A 23,431-nucleotide genomic window follows, 5' to 3' on the forward strand; every position below is an offset into this window, starting at 1 on the left:
TCATGTCATAACATACGTCAAAATTTTCTTCCTTTTTAAAGCTAAATAATATTCTATTGCATGTATATGCCACATTTTAGTTTTCTAGTCATGGACACGGTTGCTTCCATGTCCAGTCAAAGTCCTTTATAAAAGAAATCCTTTAGAATTCTGACATTGCTGAGAAATAACTGAAATTGATTGCTTGGTGATTGCAGAAAAAAATGTTGCAGAGCTGTCTGAGTGGATATTTGAGATTATGTGTAACCCTTGCCCCTTAAGGAAACATGACACAATTCTAAAACATTAAAAACTTCAAAGTCCTTTCATAGCTGAATATTTTCTTTAAAATCTTTATTGTTCTGTATACTCAAGTTAATTTCTTAGAGCATTCAAAACACTCCTGTTAACTTTAATGCTTAAGGATTTCTAGTATAAGCAAGAGTAAAAAAATTAACTGGTATAAAGTTTAACATAAAATAAATATAAAATAGTTACAATGTTTTCTCAGATTAAATTTCAGGAGATACAAAAGTTCACTTATATTTTGTTTACTGGTGCAAAAGAGACATACTAGAATATATAGAATCTTAAATTCATAACATTTTAGATCTGGAAGGAATCTTAGAGACGATTTATCCCAATCCTTTTATTTTACTGTTGAACAAACCCAGAGAGCTTATGTGATTTCTTTCTTTCGTTCTATTCATTCATCCATGTATTCATTCAATATTTGTTTGTCAACTATGTATGATGCACTGTGTCTAATACTATAAAACATATGCAAATTGCTTATAGTTTTGTTCTTACCCTTAAAGAGCCTATCTAGCAAGGCAGAAACTCTGGGCATTGAAATTCAATAAACACTGGGTCACTACTGTGTTCAAGCCAATGTGCTAAATATTTAAGAAGACACAAAAATGAGAGGAAGGAACACTTAGTGAACATATAAGCCAATAGAGGGACAAGACTCATATATACTGTACTGTTAGCAAGGGCCCGAGTGAGGCATTGGGGACTTGAAGGAAGTAGGGATTATATCCACCAATGGGAAATAAGTGACTTCTTGAGAGAATTAGTACTCGTAGTAGGCCTCAAAGTATGTGGATGAGCTGAATAGGCCGAGACGAGAAAATGGAGAAGGAACATGATCAAGGTAGAAAGGCAAGAAAGAGTAAGGCTTTGGGGGTCTTGTGAAAGGTATATGAGTAGAGGAGGGTTTAAGCGACAGTATCTCTTAGGGCTCTCTCCTTAGGCTGCTGAGATAGAGGGACTGGTTTTAGTTCTGGCTAAACCTCAGGATCCTCATTTATAACACCGAAATGTTAATGTTCCCTGTCACCTAGAGTGATTGTGAAGATGGAAGGAGATAACGTACATGAAGTATTTCACATGACTGGAACACGGAAAAGCTCCCAAAATGTCAGCCATTGTAATAATTCTGTATTGCCAAGAGCCTTTTGATGTCAGTTGAAGTAAATTGAATATATTTAATTCAATAGACAATGAATAGGCATTAGAGGATTTTGCCTATTCATTTTAATATGTTAATAAATACATTGTTTAAAATTTAATCTGTCAGAGTTCTGTAAGAATGGGTGGAATGAAGGAAAGCAGGAGATAGAATATGCATTGGGTGGAAATTATAATAGCCTAGATGACAAGTAAGTAATGAGAGCCTCGTTAAGTCTGATGGAGAGGCAGTTACAATCAATAAATTATATAGGTATTAAGGAAGTAAAATTGGCAAGGGAGAAGAGGAGGTTAGTGCAACAGATTGGGTACAATGAAATGAAGAAGAAAAATCAAAGATGAACACTTAGTACTTAAGTTAGAGACTGAGAAAGACACTGAAAGATAAACTAGAGTTCAAGGTGATGCTGGATTTGATTGTACATATATTGAATCTAAGAGACCAGTTGAGATGTCCAATACACAGCCCACAGTGGGGCTCAGTACTAGGTTCAGAGTAAACAAAATGATGCCCAAGGAGCAGGAACTGGACTTTATACAATCACCAGTGAATTTAAAAGAATAGCTAGTGTGGTAAACATGGAGACCAGATTTGAAATGTTTTAGAATGAATGAATGGTGAGGCATTGGGAGATCTTTAAAAAAAATTACAGTGAGGAACACTTAAGTAGGGTGGTAGATAGCAGGGCACAGTTGCATTTTCTCTATTTTAATATCAATGGGCCTGATTATGTTTTTCAGTATTAGAGAAGGTGAAGACAGAGCGTGGTAGATTGAAAATGGTTTCCAGAAGGGAAAATGGCTAAAGAAGATCCTAGGGGAGGTGATTAAAATGAAAAGCCTAGACTCAAGGGGTTAGTGAGTGTTTCAGTGTTGACTATTTGTTGGTGGAACTGAGTGATTCCCCTGTTATGCTGGTTGGAGTGGAGACAGGAGGTTGCTCAAACCAAGCTGTGTGAGGCTGAGCCTTAAACATTGGTGGAATTTTAGTACACAGTGACTGGTAGGGAAGGGAATTCCGCAACATTGTGTAAACAATTTTTAGGAGTCAAGAAAAGGCAGTGGAACATACTCCAGAAGTGAGGAACACTGTATTAGTTTCTGGAGGAAGCTGTAACAAATTACCACAAACTGAGTGACTTACAGCAACAAAAAAAATGCATTCTTTCACAGCTTTGGAGGCCAAAAGCCCAAAATTAAGGTGTCAGCAGGACCAAACTCTCCCTGGAAGCCCTAGGGGAGAGTCTGTTCCTTGCCTCTTCAAGCTTCTGGTGGCTGTGAGCATTCTCAGCTCACAGCTGCATCACTCTAGTCTCTGCCTTTAATCTTCGTTTGTCGGTTTCAGATCTCCCTCTGCCTCTCTCTCACAAGGATACGTTTGATTACATGTAGGACTCACCCAGATAGTCCAGGATAATCATATCTGTAAAGATCCTTTTTCCAAATAAGGTGATATTCACAGGTTAATTGATTCTGGGAATTAGTGCATGGACATATCTTTGGGAGCCATTACCAGCCCAGCACAAATACTTTACAGAGTCTGATAAATACAGTGAGAATTCAGAATAAATAAATTAGGACAAGCACTATGTTGGATGCCAGATGAAAAAAAAAATCTAGAATAGCAGGTTTTCTACAGTTTATGCTTATCAGATTATAATGAAAATGCATAACAATTCAATGTATACATGTGTATATACTGTGTGATTCGGCCATGATAACTTAGTAAAACAGAAAAAAAAAAGCAACGATTTCTATGCAACAACAACTGAAGTAAGAAATTTTTAAGGAACAAAATTAAGAATAAATAATTGGATGATTTATTATTAAGCATGTCAGCAACCACATCTTCTTAGTAACTCTCTGGAAAATATGAAATGAAATGATACCAAGATCTTGCTAGGTTATGGTACTCTGTGTGAGAATACTAACCTATTTTACTTAAGTTACAGTAGCTCATTCTGTTAAAATATCAAAAATAACATTTTCAAATCAATTGCAAGAAAAATATTTTTAAAAACTACAAAATCTCTAGTACATAAACCTGGATACCGCATGGTATGAATTTACAGTGGCAAACTCTTAAATAATAAAGACCACAGTCTGGGACAGCCCGTAAGTTGTGGTTTCCCCTTCCTGAAGCCAGGTTGCAGTTCTTAATTAAACAGTAGTTTTTCAACCCTTCAAACAACCAAATCTTTATAGCAGTCTCACAGCTGTGTAAAAGAGGGAAGTGTGTTTCTTCAAATACTGTAATTTGGTTTGCTCAAGACTTCCTCAGTACACAGAGCACCTTCTCTTCTACCCAGCCCCTAGAGTATTTTTTTCCTTCATCTTTTTGAACCGAATGTATATGTAGGTGAGTACATCCACGTTCTCACTCAACAACTACACTTTGTTACAAGGGCTCCATCCTTGAATGCCTTTTCTTACTTCCCACGGGATGGCTTTCCAGGCTTTGCTAATACAACTCAAGTGTACTTGCAAAGCCAGCACTCACCTCTCAAGCAGCTCATCCTATCTTCAGACCAGTTGGAAGGTTCTTCCTCTTACTGAGTGAATCTGTTTCCCTGTAGTTTCCAACTGTTTAGTCTAAGGCATTCTGAACAATATGCAATAGTCTTCAAAGCACAGCTCCTCACATGTTTGAAGACGGTGACAATGTCCCTCCTTGCCACACAGTTTTCTCCAGGCTAAATGACTCAGATCTTTTCAATCATCCTTTAGGCCTCCTAAGTCCCAGTCCTCTCGTCATGCTGTTTTCCTTTCCTTGCTGCAGATGTTCCAAATCCCTTTTAGTGTGTCCTTCCCCACATGGAGTCCCACGTCCCAGATTTGACCCGAACAATGGAAGGTAGAGCGGAACCAGACCACGCCACAATAATAGCATAAGTCTTTTAATACAGCCGAAAAACCTTAGCCTTTTTGATGCCCACCTCACATTTTTCTTTATAAAACAGTTGCTAGCAGAGGATTTAAAAGTCTTTGGACAGAGTCAAGGAACGAGTCATTAATCAGCCTAGATGCTTTCTCAGTTTATAGTTTTCTATCTTCACCCATGGACACTTGTGTTCACTTGTTGCACATTGTATTGGTTTGTAAATTCTATCTTCACCCATGGACACTTGTGTTCACTTGTTGCACATTGTATTGGTTTGTATTTACCAGTTTTTTATATGGTTTACCAAGGAGCACAATCATTTTTAAGAGAAGAAATGTCATGATTTTCTCAGAACTTTTAAATAGAAACGACAAATTGAGAAAGTTGACTTTTGGTACCAATATGTTAAAATGGAAAGTTTTAAAATCAAGCATCGTTTACTTTACAGAAGCTTATACAAATAAGACCAAATTCTTTTTCTCTAAAAAAAAAATCCCCAAAAAGTGTAACCGAAAAAGGTGTGGGTGTGTGTGAAGCACGATTTGGCATTTATCATATTAGTTTTTTTCTTCTACAGAGATGCCAAAGCTATTTTAGAGGAATCTTAAACAAAGAGTCCATTTCTACATTACTATATATTTTATTCTTTTCTAAACATTTTGAAGAACGTCATGAGAAATTATAAAAATAACTGGTTAGTTCTTTTTTATTTAAGTTTGTATATGGTGATATAGACTGTAGGGGTAAAAAGATCTTGAAAAGTAAACTATGAAATGCTAACCTTTTGAGCTGTAATTGGCCATGGCTAAATGGGGTCCAGTAGCATGGATGTGGTCTGGGTTAAGATTTGGCCCCTGAGCTATACAGTGGGTGGTGGTGAACACTACTACATTTTCATTCTGGTCTTGGCCCTCCCTGGAATGCGTGTTTATTCAGCAGCATGAGCCAAAGCAACAAGTGCCATAGGGGCTCTATGTCTTTTTTTCAGAGGCAGGAATGTGAAAGGGCAAGAGTGAACATTTACTTCTCTTTCAGGTTATACAGTTAACATGACAGCTTTTTACTCATCCCCAACATCCCATCAGAACGCTACAAACAAAAACTAGGTGCTTCTGGCTTAAACCTTAATAGCTTTAAAGACAAAGCCTGAGAACTAGTTCTGATTATCTGTAAGTTCAGCTTTTCTAAACAGCACCTTCTTTTCTAGCAACACTACTTGAACATTTGGATTTTTTTTTTCTTCTTATTGGTATCATTCTCAAGATAATTCCAGGACCGATGTGGAGGAGCTGATGCACAAATTGAGAATAGATGGTAGATTTGATATATCCATTTATTCATTGCTACCTGTACAGTTGTCTGACTTTTTCTGTAGGGAAATAAGCAGCATGACTAGAACTTTATTACTAAAATTATTGTATAAAATATGTAATAATTTTTCCCAAGGACTGAGAAAGAATTATGTCAATAAAATAAGAAAACTGTCTGAAGAAATTCGCTGTTATATGAGCATTCCAGAAATACATTGACTTCACAAAAGACTAAATGTTAGAACCTCTTATGAGTCAAGAGTGTGAACGGAACTAAAGAATGTTGAGAGATTATGTAGAAAGTGGGTCCTCTTCTGAAGAAATCATAATCTAGATGAATCACCTACAATCTACCTGCTCATCCCATGGCCTGAAACCCAGAAGAAGACTAATTCAATCTCCCAGTGAAATCATATTATCTTATCTCTACCAGGTCCTCAGTGTCATTCTGTATTCCTTTTTTGAGATCATATTAATCATTTTTGAGCCTTTATTTTGAGCTTTCAACAAAAGTGCAATGACATTTTTATTTTTATTAAAAAAATAGTACTAGCTCATTTTAAAAATCAAGCAATATAGAAATATATAGAGAACATGCAAGATGTCACCCAAAGTCCTGTCACCCTGATATATAATTATCATTAATGCTAACTGATAAATATTAATATTTATCTCTTTACAAGGACATCTGGATAGAAAATATAAATGGGAACAATTTCCATATATGGGAGCTATAAACATGAAAATTTCATTTTTAAAGTCAGGTTTACTGAGGAATAATTTACATTTAATAAAATTCAGCCTTTTTAGGTGTACAGTTCTGAGTTTTGACAAATACAGTTATGTAAGCTCTCGCACAATTAAGATATAGAATATTATTGTTACCCCGTAAAATTCTCTCATGTCCTTTTCTAGTCAATCACCTTCTCTCTCTCCCAGCTCTTGGCAAAACTGACCTGATTTCTGTCTCTATAGTTTTGCTTTCTACAGAAAGTCTTATAAATGGAATCATACAATATATAATTTTATATGTATGATTTCTTTCCTTAGCGTAATGCTTTCAAGATTCTTCCATGATATTGTATGTAACAGTATTTATATCAATGTGAATAAACATATTCTCTGTTGGACAGACCTCATTTTATTGACAAGCTCTGTGCTTATAAACTCATCATGAGTACTGACCACTGTTTACAGAGGGGTAGTTTGTTCCTTTTTATTGCTGAATGACATTTCTTTGTACCAACGTAGCACATTTTGCTTATCTGTTCACCAGTCAGAGGATATCTGAGTAGTTTCCATTTTCGACTATTATAAACAATGCTGCTTTGAACAGCATACACACACAGGACTTTGTGTGGATATCAGTTGTCATTTCTTTTGGTTTTAAACCTGGACGTAGAATTGCTATTGTAAGTACATGTTTTATACCCCCAAAAACTGACAAACTGTTTCCCAAAATAGCTGTGCCATTTTGCATTCTCACTAGCAATATATGAGCATTCTGGTTCCTCTGCATATTCACCAGCATTGGTGCTGTAAAGTTTTAAAATAATTTTAGCCACCAAATAGGTGTGTAGTGATATCTCATTATAGTTTTAATTTGCATTTTCCTAATGACTTCTGTTAAGCATCTTTTCCTGTGTTTTATTTGTCATTAATATATTTTCTTTGGTAAAATATCTCTTCAGATCTTTTGCTCATTATTTATATTGAGTTTTTTTATTAGTGAATATTAAGAGTTCTTTTTGTAGTATGGATATAAGTTCTTTTTCTAGTAAGTGTTTTTACAAATATTTTTTCCCTATCGGTGGCTTTTCATTTTCTTAGCATTATCTTTCATAGTAGAGAAGTTTTTAAATTTGGAAAAATTTGATTTGTCAGTTTTTTTTTTATGGATTGTACTTTTGGTATCCTTTCTAAGAAATCTTTGCCTAATCTCAGGTCACAAAAATTTTTCTTCTGTATGTTCCTCTAAAAGTTTTATATTTTAAATATTTATAGGTGTCTATGATCGATTTTAGTTAATTTTTGTATAAGGTACAAAATATGAGTCAAGGTTCATGTTTTGGCATAGGTTTAACCAAAAGCTCAGATATCATTTGTTAAAAAACAAAACAAAACAAAACTGTCCTTTCTCTATTGAATTGCCTTAATACTTTTGTCAAAACTATTTGGCATTATGTTGGGGTGGAGTCAATTTTAAACTCTCTATTGTGTTCTATTGACCTAAGTATATATTCCTTTACCAATGCCACACTATCTTGATTATTGTTGCCTAATGATAAGTCTTGAAATTGTGTAGTTTGAGTCCTCTAACATTGTTCTTTTTCAAATTCATTTTGACTGTTTTAGTACTGTACTTTTCCATAAAAATTTTAGAATCAACTGGGTGATAGCCACCAAAAAAAAAAATTCTACTGGAATTTTTGTTGAGTTGAATTGAATCTATAGAAGTGTTTGAGAAGAATTGGTATCTTAACTGTATCGAGTATTCTGATCCCATGAAAACAGTAGTTTCTGGTAGATTCTTCTGGGAATTTGTATTCACACAATCATAATCTCTTTGAATAAAGACAGTTTTTTTCTTCCTTTCCAATCAACAAGACTTTTTTTCCCACCAATTTAATTTTCAAAAAGTACTAAATGTAATTTTATAGTAATGGAAGAGAGAAATTACATAAAACTAATGAATTATAGAAATGTGGATAAATATTTCTTTGTTACACGAAATACTAGTGTCTAAAAGATCATATCAAGGTAATGAATAATATTTTGAAAATCATTAAGCAATTAAGCTCTTTAAGTTTTTTGTTTGTTTGTTTGTTTGTTTGTTTTTAGGCAAGGCAACCCTTGGTTGACCTCACAGTTTGCAAGGACCTTGTCAGTTTACAATCCCTCTTATTTTTTTTTTTTTTTATTCCTATAGCACCTGGTCTTCCTAAGTGGTCTCCCATGCAAGTACTAACCAGGCCCAACCCTGATTAGCCTCTGAGATCAGTCTTTAAGTTTTTTATACCTCTGTTTTAAATTTAGATGTTATCGATGAATTCAATCATGTGACATATTAAGGAAATTAACAATTTTATATTTCCTTCTTTTTTTCTTTTCCCTACTTGCTGATCATTTGATTATATTGTTATATTTATAACACCTTAAATTCTGTAACCAAAATTCCCACAATAATTTAGCTGTAGTGTTGTATTAAGAAAAACAATTCATTCTCACATTATTTATCCTCTCACCATTGCTTTTTTTATTCTTGACGTTTTTGCTTTGATTTGAAACATATTTGGCCAGATATCCTAGTCAAAAGTTGTTGATGTTTTTTTCAAGAAGAATTAATTTGTTCTACATTCTCTGAATTCTGAAGAGATCTATGGCTAGCCTAAATTTTTCACCACTTGTAGAGGACTTCCTTTTTTCCTACTTGGACATCTGAAAATTCTTTTTTTCATACTTGATGTTAAATAATTTTGAAAGAATGTATTTTGGTTATCAATTGTTCTATATGCTTTTTTTCTGGAACACAGTTTCTGTCCCTCATTTCAGAGAATTTTCTTTGGTACAAAATTTTATACAAAATTTTGGGTGTTATGACAATTTCTTTTTCTGAAATGCTATTTATTTGGATGATTGTAGTCTAGTCTCCAAATTTATTATCTTCTCTTAACTGCTTTAATCTCTTTTCCTATGCTTTCACTCTCATATCTAGTCATTGCTATTTCTAATGTATTGTTCTGGAAAGAGTTATTATTTTGTTTCTCAATTTCCTTAACTGAAAGATCTCCCTTTTTATATCATAGTTTTATTATTTGACCATCTAACTTCATTTTACTGAAGTTATGCTAGGTCCTTCTATAGTGCTAAGAATTTAAAAGGAATGTCATTGTATAATGTTATTGTATAATGTTGTTTTACTATTTTTTAAATTCAGACTTTTGCTTACTGAACTTCTTTCTCTTTTCTTTTCTTTCCTTTTTCTTATGTTCTTTCTGTCTTTTCTCCTCCCTTCTCTTCTTTCCTTCACCTTCTCTCCCTCTTTTTTCTTCTCATCACCTTCTCCTCTTCCCTGCCTTCTTCCCCGCTCCTTCTCAGCGCTATGTATGTACAGCTACCACCCCATTTTTCATCATGCTCATGCTTACCATGAATGATATATTTGCTCTCACAAAATGAAGGAAACTATCCTGAATCTGTTATCCTTATCTGACCAAGATCTATTTGCCTCTAGCTTATCAGTTGACAATTGAAATAAAAGTTATTTCAATTTCTCTAAGATTCTATCATACATAAATACTTTACACCCATGCCAAAAAATTATATGAAGAGTACAAAATACAAAGAAATGTTTGTCATGGAGAAAAACTGAAAAGAATAGAAATAACCTCCAGTGGGTTGGGAAGTGGTTAATTAAAGTACAGCAATTCCATATTATGACATATTATGTAACTTTTAAAAGCAACAAGACAGATTTGTGTATACTGAGGCTAAAAAAATGTTTTGAAAGTCATTATTAAATGAAATAAAAAGCATGGCAAAAGAAAATACAGTACTGATAAACAAAACAATACTTGCATACGTGTGTTAATGTGTAGTTATACATGTATGTGAGCACATACCTGATAAACTCCTAGAAGGATGTAGGTACTGCAAAAACTGCTCACAGTGTTTGCTCTGGAGAGAGAAGAGGAGTTGATGGCTGGGGCTAAATATGAGAGATAAATAAATATGAGAAAGGCTCATATTTATTCTCTCTGTATCTGTATTGTTTGAAGCATTAACAGAGAAAATAGAACCATACATCATGTGTATAATTTTTAAAAGCTGAGTCCGGAAAAATAAAAGCCACTCTTTGTTAAACGTGTACATCAACGAATGTCCTTAACATGAAGATTCACTCAGTTACAGAGTGACATGGGTTGACCACAAGGGGAATTTAAATACCTCCAAAACTTCTAAGAAGTTTTTGTATTGTTGTTTTTATTTGTTTGTTTTTGTTTCATATTAACTAAGAGAGTTTTAACCTCGGAGTTGGGTAGACTATAAAACAAGTGACTCAGCACATAATTTTGGGTAGGAGAGCCTTTAGGTGATCTCGAATGACTGCCTCTCTCGCATTTGCTCTGAATCACCTCTATATTTTCACGATGACATCTGATTCCATTCAACCAGGTATTCAGTAGTAAAAATAAAAAGATCTAGAATTTTAATAAACGTGAATGCATGCACGTGTGAGGCATTATGCTAAACACAATATTCCGTGACACGGAAACAAACAAAGTAAGGTAAAATGTGATAATAGCTATTTAGCTTACTTAGTCCCTGTATTGGTAGAGAGGTCATTCACACAATTAGAGTCAAGGGCAACTAATGGAAGTCTAACGTCAATAAGTAACCGAAAACAATTGAAATACTTAAAGTTCTAGCAGCATTTATTTATAATTAGCTCTTTTATGAAAATTATCTAAGAATAGCAATAGAGAGTTGAATATGTGTGGAGAGATAGTATTAGAGAATGCCTTGTCCCAAAGCTGTTAGTTAATAACTTCGACAGGCCCTTAAAAATGATTCTTTTATTTCAACAAGCGGTAGAAATTTTAAAATCATAAATATGTAAAACTAAGACTATCAAGTCATTTAATCTGCACTTATTGAACTCTTACTCTGTGACAGGCCCTGTTCCAGATGCTGAACAAAACAGTGGACAAAACCGACCCAAATTCCTGCCCATGGGGGCTTACATTCTAATGAACAAATTCTCCATAATTTCCACTACTTACCCAGAACTAAAGTTTATAGTTTGAGGAGTATTGTTTTAATCTTTTTTCTTTGTATTTATAGATGTATTACTTTTTTCACAAAGCTGTGATTGTGATGTGAGTGTATTATACTTAAAATAACGTAGTCACATTTTCTACATTATGAAATATTTTTCAACAACATTGTTTTCACGGCATCGCTGTGTGCCAAGGTTTAAGTGAACCATAGTTTATCAATTGATCCCTTATTGCTTCAGATTATTTCAATTTTTCTTTCATTATTATAAACAACAATATGATAAATGTCCTTGTAGACAAATCTCTGCACAAGTCTAAGACTACTTTTTTAGGATCGCATAAAAGATGTGAAATTGCAGGATAAAGGGTTTCAGGATCCTCTTCCATTACTGGTGAAGTTAACAGATTAGTAAATATTATAATTAATGTTTGATATAAATTAGCAAAGTTTTACATAAAGGTAGAAGTTTCTATATATTTTAATTAAAGTAAAGAGAAAACTTCATCACTTAATTTATATTCATTTATTTAGAATAATATAAATATGCAAGTTATATTTTTATGTCTGCATATTAATAGCTCTCCTTAAGAGAACAGTTAACATAATTTGATTTAAAAAGTATTTCTTATATCTTGTTTTAGGGAACAAATGATTTTAAAATTATAGCTTTGTCCAGGGCCATGCCACTCTGAATGTGCCCGATCTCGTCTGATCTCAGAAGCTAAGCAGGGTTGGGCCTGGTTAGCACTTGGATGGGAGACCACCTAGGAAGACCAGGTGCTATAGGCATTAAAATAAATAAATAAAATTATTTCTGAACAATATGCAGGATAAATTATGAGCATCAAAGTGCATCAAACTCCAATCTTCCTCTAAATATTTTTTCTTCATACAAAAGCAAACATTATAATCACTGCTGTGTGATCGCTCTATCCTGGTGATCAGCATCTAGCAGCAGAGAAAACCAGGTATGCATTTCTCTAGATTTCAAATTATGCCCATAACTTCCATTCCTAGGTCAAACTTTTTCAGTTTCAAAGTTTAGTTAAAAACATAACTAAAACTGTCAAACATTCAGGTAGCTTTCATTGTAGTATTAAGAATTCTTTATCTGGCTGGGTTTATGATGAAAATTCAAGCGGCAAGGCAGCATTTGTTGACAGCTGCCACTAAGGAGAATGAAAAACAGAAGCAGGTATTATTAAGAACATATTTCTCTATCTCTATCTCCATAAGCTCACATACTGTGAAAGATAGATATATACTACTGGAATTCAAACAGTTTATCAGAGAAGATTTAAGAATCGTTTAAAAATAAAGTCACTGCAGCATACTAAATAATAGATTCTGTAATGGGGAAGAGTAGCTGGACCGCTCTGTAAGTCCTTCTCTGGGTGAATTGTTTGGGGAAAACACTTTCTGGTACAGAATTAATTTTATAATAGCATTTGTTCATCTGCTCATTTTTTTAGCCAGTATTTATTGAGTCCTCTATATGCCAGACACGAATGCTAAGCACTAAGCATACATTGGTGAATAAAACAGATGTATCAAGCTTACCTACCATGAATTTATCATCAGACCTACCAGTAATTCTTACCACAGTAACTCCCATCATTAGAGATAACCAATGAATACGAAGGTATGATCGGTCTGATCAGCCGCTATCTTCCTGAAAAGAAGCAATTATGTAGTAGAGAGAGCTCTCTCTCTCCCTTCCCAGCACTTCCCAGCAAGGGAGCAAGATGGAAATGTAAGAGTGAGGCAGAAAAGTTCCTTTCTCCTCTCCACAGCCCCTTCTCTCCACAGCCCCTTCTATTCCCCTCTTCCCTCTCCGCTCTCTGCCCCTCCCACCCTCTTCCTGAAATTAATCCACAAATAATCTTGAATTTAGGCTCTGTCTCCATAGACAAATTTAAGCGAAAGATGAATAACTTCCTGTTGCATTTTTCTGAGCATCTGAATAATTTAAAACAGAATGAAAATATTTCCCTTGAAAGCTGGTGGCATGTTTTTATTTATTGTTATCACTCTTCATTGTCATCATCATTGGTCATTTATTGATATTTAGTGCATTCCAAGCATACCCGTTTACATTCACATCTTGTGAAACTCTCACAGCTCTACAAAGGAGATATTATTATCCTGTTTGAACAGATGAAGGAAAATGGAGGCCAAGGCTATTTATGTGATTTGCCCAGGGTCACAGTTCTAGTAACAGATAGAGCCTGGGTTAGATCTCCAGTACTATACTCCATGCACCAGTTTCCCAAATTAACTGCATTTGATAAGAGCTGCTTGTAGAAGGAATCATTGGATTTCTCTTCTTTCCCTCACATTTATTCCCAATATAAATCAAATCAGAAAGTTCTCATAAAGAATACCAACAGAATATGAAAATGAAGCAAGATACTAACTTGATCATTTTTAAGTCTATTATACTTTTTAGATAAAAGGTTTAAAAGGAAACCTATGCTAATTTTAATGTTTCCCAAAGCAAAGTCTATGAGAAAGTCACATATGCACAGAAACCAGGTACTGTCATCAGCTATAGAAAGCTGACATTTGCCGAGGTATCCTGCACAAAGAGATTATAAAATCAGATTCAGAAAGCTGACATAACATTGGGGGGACAGGTGTACTTTTAAACCAGGGTGACTCTGGTGAAAAAATCTTCATAATCCCCAGAACCTGACTGCAGTCCTATGGAATGTAGCCATTAACGCCAAGACAGCCTTCAGGTGTGAAAAGCAGAGGACTTCTTTAACCCAGGAGCACCTGCCCACCTAGCAATCACCATCATAACCACTATTCCCAGTAGTAAAGGATGAAAGATTCAGAACCTTTTTCAGGGGGAGACCACTGCCCACAGGTCCTAAGAATGAGAACATTTCCAGTGTCCACAGTTCTATTTTCCTTCTGAGTATCAGTTTTAGTCTCCAGTATTTATAGCATTAGCAGGGCTTGATTGCTTTGTTGAGCCTATTAAATAAGTAAAGGGGAAGCCATGTTTCTGTAGGAACTTGAACAGTTACTTAAATTCTCTTCTCATTTTCATTTATAAAATCTATATTATTCTGCTTTGTATTTTGTTGACGGGATACATTTATATACTGCAAAATAATCACTACCTTAATGTTAGCTAATGCCTCCATCACATGACATACTTATCATTTCTTTTTTTGTGGTGGAACTTTTAAGATACAGTATTTTAGCAGGTTTCAATGATATAATACAGTATTATTAGCTATAATCATCATGCTATACATTAGATCCCCAGTATTTATCCATCTTATAACTGGAAGTTTGTATTCTTAAATGACATCTCTCCATTTCTCCCAATCCCCAGGCCCTGGTAGCCACCATTCTATTCTCTGTTTCTACAGTTTGGCTTTTTCATATTCTACATATAAATGAAATCATATAGCATTTATCTTTGACTTATCTCACTTAGTATAATGCTCTCAAGGTCCATTCATGTTGTTGCAAACAGCAGGATGTCCTTCTTCCTCATGATTGAATAATATTTGTGTGTGTGTGTGTGTGTGTGTGTGTGTGTGTGTGTGTGAACACCTTTTTTTCCATTCATCCATTGATGGATACTGCAATGAACATAGGAGTGCAGACATCTCTTCTGTCTTCATTTCCTTTGGATATGTACCCAGAAATGGGATTGTTAGACTGTATGGTAGTTCTATTTTTAAATTTTGAGGAGCCTCCATACCCTTTTCAACAGTGGCTACACTAATTTACATTCTCACCAACAGCGTACCAGAGTTCCCTTTTCTCCACATCCTTCCCAACATTTGTTATCTGTTGTCTTTTTATGATAGCCATTATAACAGGTGTGAGGTGATATCTCATTGTGGTTTTGGTTTGGTGCATTAACTTTCTATTTGGGAAATTATTTCCTTTGAGTTCCTAAAATGTACTTGAGGGACTAGTAATCGTCGTTATGCATATACAAATAATCTAAAGAGAACAACCAACGTCCCTTAACCTTGTTTCCTCAAACCCTAACACAGTGATGGAGGCATAACAGGTGCTTGGGAAGTTTAAATAAATGAATGAGGTTTCTTTCCTTAATGTTCATTGAGTTATTTAGAAAAACAAATCTTCTATTAACACTGGTTCTACAAAAAGGACAACAGTGTACTTATTTCAGCCAATAGCATCACCTCACCAGAGTGGATTCTTAAAACTTTCCCAAAAGACCTAGTCCCAGGATTCGCCTGGCAACAATCGTGATCCAAAACCTTTGAAAGGTGGCGATAATTCACAGCAGAAGGTACCTGACAAAGCAAAGCAGGGGCCGGGTGTGGTTACCCCTGAGTTATCAGTGCAGCATCTGTCTAACTATGCTGACCTCAGAAACTTGCTGGGCAGGGTTTTCTGATGCTGCTAACAGTTCGGTCTCATTAGAGACATAGTTATTGTGATCAAAGTTCGAATGAGATCAGACAAACAGTTTGAAACATAACACTAAAAAAGTGGTTGTGGCTTCCAGTTATTTCAAATGAGTCTCCTTTGTTGAGATAAAGACTTAGGAAGCTCATAGTGGGTCATGAAAAGAAGAGAGGCAGGAAACGGAGAGTAAAGGACTTTCTGTGAGAGCCCTGGGGGCAGGCAGTGATGTGCTAAACTGTGGGTATTTTTCATCTCCTGAAGATAGCACTCATCTTGCAATTCTCCCAAGCAGTGAATCTAACTTTTCATTGATGTCCATTTGCATTAGATCTCAACCTGTGGGCACTACATAATGACGATATATATTTCCTCATATAAAAGGCAGATAAAGGCAGGCAATTAAAGCATACAATGGCCCAACAAGTTTAAAAATGTACTGTTTTGTGTAAATTATTGTAGTGGCTGGTCTTATGATTATTTTATTTTTAATATACAATATGGTTCATTTAAATCTTACTCTCTCAGTAAGATTTTTCAACTTCTTATTCCCCAGAGTCTTATAAACGTAAAGGGTCAGAGGGGTTTATGTTTTATGGCTATCTTTTATTTGAAGAAAATAAAAGATAAAATCACTGACACATTTAAGTAATTCCTCAAAGAAACATATTCTCTCAGAACTGGAAAAGGAATCTTCCTCATGTTGCACTTGGGAAATTTGCTAACTGTGCAAAGTCGAAAGTGGAAATGAGGCCCAATTTCCAAGTTCATAGATCTGTCCATGAGACAATCAATCGTCTGCCTAGTGACTAGGGCAGGCATTCCAAGTTGTCTACACAGCAGCCAATCTCCTTTCTTACTAAGAGAACCCCAGTTACATCTGAAGTAACAATGTGCCCAAGTGAAAACTACATTTCCCAGCATCTATTGAAGTCGGTTTGGGTCCAGAAATGTGAGTGACAGTCAGTGGGCTCAGGAAACATTGGTCTGTGCCTCACTGTGCTTCCCTCTTTCTCCTTGACTGGAACACGAATGTGATAGCCGAGGTTGTAGTGGCCACCCTTTATGAGCCAAATATGAGGCCGTACATTAAGGACGGTAAATCACAAAGACAGAAGGAGATTGGAACAGTGAGAATGTCACCGTTGGGGCCGACCAGAGTTCGGTGTCACCCCAATGGTAGTGGGGAGGGAGAGGGATAACGACGGTGCATTTTTCCTCGGTTCTTCCTCAAATGACGCAGTGAAGAATCACAGGTCTTTGAGATTTAATAGTTTTATTAAAAATATATCTGAGAAAGACAAAGAATGCCCCAAAGAGGCACTGGGTCCCAGTGCTGTAACCAACACAAAGGAGCCAAAATGGTTACAAAAGGACAGAAAGGCCACCAAAAAGAGAAAGAACCCAAAACGGCAAAAAGGGAAAGGAGCCCAGAAGGGCAAAAAGGAGCCATAAGCAGGAATGTCTGCCTTATATTTGGGCCGTGATGGGTGGTTCCAAAGGCATTTCTGGGTGATTGGCAAGTGAAGTCATCCTGACTGACACCTGATTGACACTAGGCAATAACTTCGCCTAGGGCACATGTGCATACCCAGAATTCTACTACCATTGGGGCGTTCTTTGGGCAGTCTCTAGGCTGGGCACCTATTCCTTTGTTCCCCTGTCTCTCATGTCTGACTTGTTAGTTACCTAACAAGAATATAGTGGATCCTTCATATAGGTCTGGATTTGCCTATCTACTATGTCTGATAGAAAAAAATAAGCCCTTAATTTGTTACAGTTGTTTGGGTTTCTCTATCAATTGAATGAATACCCTAAATGAAAGCATGTCCCAGTGCAGTTCTTCAGTAAATCAGAAATATTAGAAAAACAACATTTTCTATGAATTATTTATGCCATCTCTGTTCTTAGGGTTTTCTGTTTAAAATAGAAACTATCTACCTGCCTTTTATGGTCCATGTCTCTTTGATATGGTACGCATCCTTCCCCAGCACGCTTGTCCATTTGTTTTTACTCTTTCACCACCAAAGGCAAATTTTTTCTCCACAGTCTGAGCACTCAGATCTTTGCTGTGACTGTGTATATTTGTTTCATGCTCCATAAAATCAGCATTGTTTCTCCTCTAGATTTTACCCCAGAGGATTTTGTTTGTCTTTATTACTTTGTACTTATATAGCAGAACATTCTGACCTGTCTTGAATGAACATCAGATTTATGCCTGACAAATTTTCCAACCACTACCCAAGACAAGAGATTTTTCTGTACTGGTTCAAAAGCAATACCTTTTGGTTGTTATCTGACACAGTGTGACATCCTCCTGGTTATGGAGACAATTTCCTAGCCACTAAATTTTGCCACAGATCTTTAGCTTTTTATCTTCCACTAAGCAGGCTTTATAGAAAGGAGTCACATAAAAAAATTACAAAAGGTGATGGTACAGAAAAGATGGCTCTTAGCCAACAGTCAAGATCTTAAATAGTAGTGAAATAATTTATTGAAATGTTAACATCTGTGTTCTCTCTATTTTTTTTTTCCTTCATGCCCCTCATCCAAATGTGAATCCCTTTTTCCTGAGATTTTAAAGGCTTTGCTCTGTAGAAAGTAGAAAGTTTCTATTTCTACTCTACTTCTCTATACTGCTCTACTCTACTCCATTCCTCTGACTTTTTGTTAAACTTTAGAGGCATTTCTTATCTTTTGTAGGGTCTTAAATTAACTGACTTGAAGGGAGAAGAGAAAGGGCTTGACATTTGAAGGCTTACTCCAGAGGGAGAGATTTCCTACTAGATGAGATAGAGAGGATGGTATTTGCCTTGTGAGTAGCCTGTGGTATTGGTGGGACCTCAGAGAGTTGGTTGCCCCCAGAGAGGATGTCTCCTCAAAAATCACAGATACCCTAGCTTCACCAGGGACTTTCAGAGCCAAGTATGGCAACAAGCACTAGAGTCCCCAGAACTGAAGGTAATAGAGAGGCTAGATAATGGATAGTGTTTGTACTCATGACTGAGGCTTCTCTCAATATTTCTAGACCTAGAAAGATACCTTTGGGTGACAGTGATGGTGCTCAAGAAAAAAGCTCTAGTAATGACTAGTTTTAATTCTTGCCCGTCCAATGGTTGAAATCAAATTTAAGTTGACTTGAACAAAAGAGAAATGTGACCATTCCTTCTCACCTAACTTCTTGGACTGAGATTCTCACCTACTAGATTGTTTCTAGAGGAAATGAAAGATCTACAAATACAAATCTTACAGTCATAATGTAAAGTTCCCTCTGACCCTGTCATATTTTTAGTTCTACTTGTGCCTATGTGCCTTATCAGGTGAATAGGGATCATTTTGACATCATTCAGAGTCTGGATTAGTTAACAAAAATCTTTTAACATTTTGCTGATAGTAAGTACTATTTTGATCTTTAAAATAAACATCAATATTTTTGTATACATTGCATTGCACCTAAATGAGATCTCTTCTCATTAGAGCACTGCCGGTATTATTTTTTCAGAACTCTGAGTTCTGCCTTCATTCTGCAAATTCCGAAATTCTGCAGTTGAAATAAACAACTAGCTGAGATAAATAATTCAGATTAAGAAATATACATTTATTAAAGCTGTCAATTCAGTGGATAGTAGCACTGGTTATAAAATAAATTCAGATGTGGCAGGAATCTGTCTTTTACTGAGGTTTCTAGGCAACCATCAAGATGGGAAAGAAATATATTTGTAATAAAATATTATTTCTTATGCAAGTTGAAATGAAGAATTTCAAGGTGGGGAAAAAAGGGAAAATAAGAAAAAAAACTGTCTCATCTAGAAAAAGTTTTTAAAAATGATTTGAACAAAATGTATTAATACATAGCAGTCTCAATTTATATAAAGCAAGCTAATTGAATCTGTTATTACCTCTACTATGAGTGAAAATGGAAGAAAAAATAATACCCATGAATCAGGTTCATGGCCTTTATAAAATTGAATGTGCATTGTAGTTAACTCAAACTCATTTCCAACATAAGATAATGTATCTTAAGTGATGTTACTAACAGCTGGATTAACTGAATTAGAAACAAAATAAATTTTAATTTAGAACAACCACCTTTTTTTTGACTCACTGATTAACCTTGCACTTGCTTTGCTGTGAGTCTGAGAACATTGGCCTATTTCCTCTTAAAACTGGTATTCACTCAAAACCAGCTTCCCCCAGCCACCGTCGGTAACAGTTACCAATATTTTACAATGCCAACTAGCTGGTAACTATAGAAACCAGGGCAGGGATTGGAAAACATGAAAACCCTCTCAAATATGACTACATTTTTGAAGATTCCTAAGCCTTCTGGAATTTCCCTTGGCAATTCGTACTAATCGTGATCTGCATTTCCTGGGTGAGAGTTCAAGAAGACACATGGCAAAAAGCCTGGTTAAATCATGTCATCTGAAACCAGTCTGTGGACAGTTTGTACTTCAGTGCCAAATAAAAATCTCAGCGCTGTGCACAAGAGAAACAAAAAGTTTTGTTTATCGAGAAAGATCTAGAATTTTTGCATTAGGGTATCTGATAAAATTTGGGGACAGACTTTAAAACCATTGTCGCTATGGCTAAACTAGGGTTCTTAGAAACTAGAACCAGAGGTTACATTAGAGAAGACTAGAGGAAAATATGAAGTGTTTCAAGTGGTAGGAAGCTCCTAGGAGTTAAGGGAGAGGAACACTGAAAAATTTCCTGAGTGAGTGAATAATTCCTTTAGTAAGGATGCTCTTGGAAAAGATGCTGTGAAACTCAATGTTCCCACTTCATAATGTACAGAATGTAATACCCCTCAAAGTATGTATATATATGTGTATATACATATATCCTAAATCCCTCGGTTTTATATTTTATTGGGCCTCAGGGGAGACAGGAAATAGTTAAGGTCCCAGATTTGTATATGGCACTTCAGCAAAGAGGATTATTTCCAACAGAGTTAAGCTAATTAGTGGGTCTTGGTGAAGGTGGGAGTGCCAGGGACACGCTGAAGGACTGCAGGGAAGAAGCAACATACACGGTGGATCCTGTGGGGCTGTTGCCCACTCTCGTTCCTGTTCAGGGGAACAAACAGGGTACTGTTACTGGTTTCTCACTTTGCAATCAACTGAGTTGGAGGTTGATAATTAAACTTACACGAATTACTCTCTTTTAGTATTAAAGGCAACTCTAAATTATTCCACCTTGGCAGCCACATCAAAGACAGGAAAATGCCGGAGAACAGAAAGATGCCCGAGGTAATGCCTAAACTAAGCAAGCGTTTGGGGAGATAAGAAGATTGCAAGAATACGGGCTGGTCAGGGCAAAGTGAAGATTTATCCTAAAGCGACCACTTTAACTTCTGCTGCGGTGTGCCAACTTCTATTAATCTTTACTTCCCATTCTTGTTACCTACAACCCACTTTCTACAGGATAGTTTATTTGCTCCCAACAAGTTACTTTCTTCTGGTAAATTGTTAAATAATTCCTTGCCTGCCCCCACTTCCCAAATCCTTAGAACCTAATTTGATGAAACAAATCTAGTGATAGTTAGGGGTGATGATTTCAAATCTTCAAATGTTCTTTGCCTCACAGGTATTTTGTTGGTTGCATGAGATTTTTTTCCCCCCCGAGGTATGTTTTTGCCCTTCTGGCTTTTTATGGTATTATGAGAACAATGACTTCATTCTCTCCAGTTGATAATAATAATGGCATGCTTTTATAACTTGAAAAGGCATCTGCTTATTGATATGGGGGTTAAAATTAACTATAACGCAAGTGTTAGCCATTGCATACCTCGCCTTATCTTGTGGAACAAAATAAATAGGATAGAAAACATGTGAAGCGTGTGGTTGTTTAAGTAAATGATAATCTGTGTTTCAGGATAGACCTTGGTCTTCTTATGCTTTATTTCACAGCTGAAAAATTAAGCAAAGAACCCAATATTGCTGCATATAGACCTATCTAAACAACACCAAAATGGAGAGAAAATAAAAATGCTAGAATGAAGAGGTCACATTTAACTCACAGTCATAATATCTGATAGGTTAATACAAATGTGGAAATTGACAAGCTGATCTTTCTCTTTAGAGGTGACACGAATCTCCAACCCAGGTGCCAACTCCAATCACATTTCCTGTGGGATCCTCTTCTGCTTAAAATCATGAAAATACCATTAAAACTGATTGGAATTTCAATCCTAACGAAGAAAAGGGATGATAAACGAATTTAAGAAGCCTGGTAAAATAAGAAACCTGAAAATGGAATAAATACACTAATTTTATGCAATAGCACTAGTATTTGTAAACTAATGTGTGACATAACTTAATCCCAAATGGATAAGAAAGAAGTACATTTAATATCTGTTCTTTAGATTGTGAGTTAAAGCTGCTAGAATGGTGGGTTGCCAATAGCAATAAATTTCATAATGAAATGAGCATAGAGATTTGAACAATATTACAATTGTTCACTTATCCGGCTCCTTGAATGAATTAAAGTATCCTTATAGGACTACATGTTATTTTTATCTCCTGAGTAGCCAACACATTGCTTGGCATATATAAGCACTGGACAAAGGTTCATTGTTATTCAGATTATACACATTACTGAAAGATGGCAAATTCCCATCACTCTTAATCTAGCCCATTGCTTCTCCTCTTGTAAATTTGTAAATGCCATGTGGAGGGACCATGCATTTAGTGTAATCAGCATTGAACACATTAGAATAGCAGATCATTTAAGCTATTTCAGAGCTTTTCACCACTCTCTCCCTACCCCATCTCACCACTGGCCTGGCGTGCAAGGCTTTGCACTGGCAAGGATGAGAGGGTATAGAGAGGATGGTACTAGACCACCGAGCCAGGTGAACTGCAAGAGTCCAAAGGGCTCCGAAAGTGTAGGTGGGAATGAAAGACAAATTTACCAGCTACCCAGTTGTAATGACATCCAGGCTTAATCACCTGTCCAGGGGTAGCAAGTATATGTGAGAAGGAGAGACACCTCCCACCAACGCCCTCAGTGTAGGGAAAATGCGAGGGGGACCTGGGAACAAAGGACAGAAGGAAGAAGAGGCAGAGTCCACAAGCCGCACTCCAGGGAAAAAAATGATCCCGTAATATGAATTGTTGGTTCAAGAAATATGCTTTCTTGCATATTATGTGTGAGACATTGTTTGGGCCCTGTTAAATGTTTTAAAATGAATCACGTAAGTTACTCCCCTCAGTGCACAAAGAACTTTTGTAAATAAGGAAGGCAAGAGCTACCCATAAATAATCACAGTGAGGCAAGCAGTGATCTCAGCCATACCAGGGATCTTGGTGAACTTAATATTTAGGCGAGGAAAATCTTGGAAGACTCTCACCGAAATGGTGACCCTCCAGTCCTCACTCCTCACTGTAGTCATTGAAATGCAAAGTTTGCTCAAAGTCAAATTTATTGTGTCAGTCTTCTGCCGAAAACCTGTCAGTGTCCATTTTTCATTGTTTTTCAAATAACTTAAACTCTGTACCACGGCCTATGAGGCTCAAGGCTCAGCATAATCTGGCCTCTCCAGACCTAATATCCTAATATGCAGTCACTGCCCAACTACTACTGCGTCTCCATGTTGCAA

At 36.0% G+C, this 23,431-nt stretch overlaps 1 protein-coding gene and 1 pseudogene across 1 annotated transcript in view; both read left to right on the forward strand.

Annotated features, from left to right (window-relative positions):
• The window catches only part of SORBS2 (sorbin and SH3 domain containing 2), a 326,962-nt gene that overhangs the window by 45,031 nt on the left and 258,500 nt on the right, over positions 1-23,431 (forward strand). The window lies entirely within an intron of this gene.
• LOC111742390 lies at positions 12,095-12,213 on the forward strand (annotated as a pseudogene).

This window comes from Pteropus vampyrus, unplaced genomic scaffold (genome assembly GCF_000151845.1).
Source record: "Pteropus vampyrus isolate Shadow unplaced genomic scaffold, Pvam_2.0 Scaffold92, whole genome shotgun sequence".
Classification (NCBI taxonomy): Eukaryota; Metazoa; Chordata; class Mammalia; order Chiroptera; family Pteropodidae; genus Pteropus; species Pteropus vampyrus.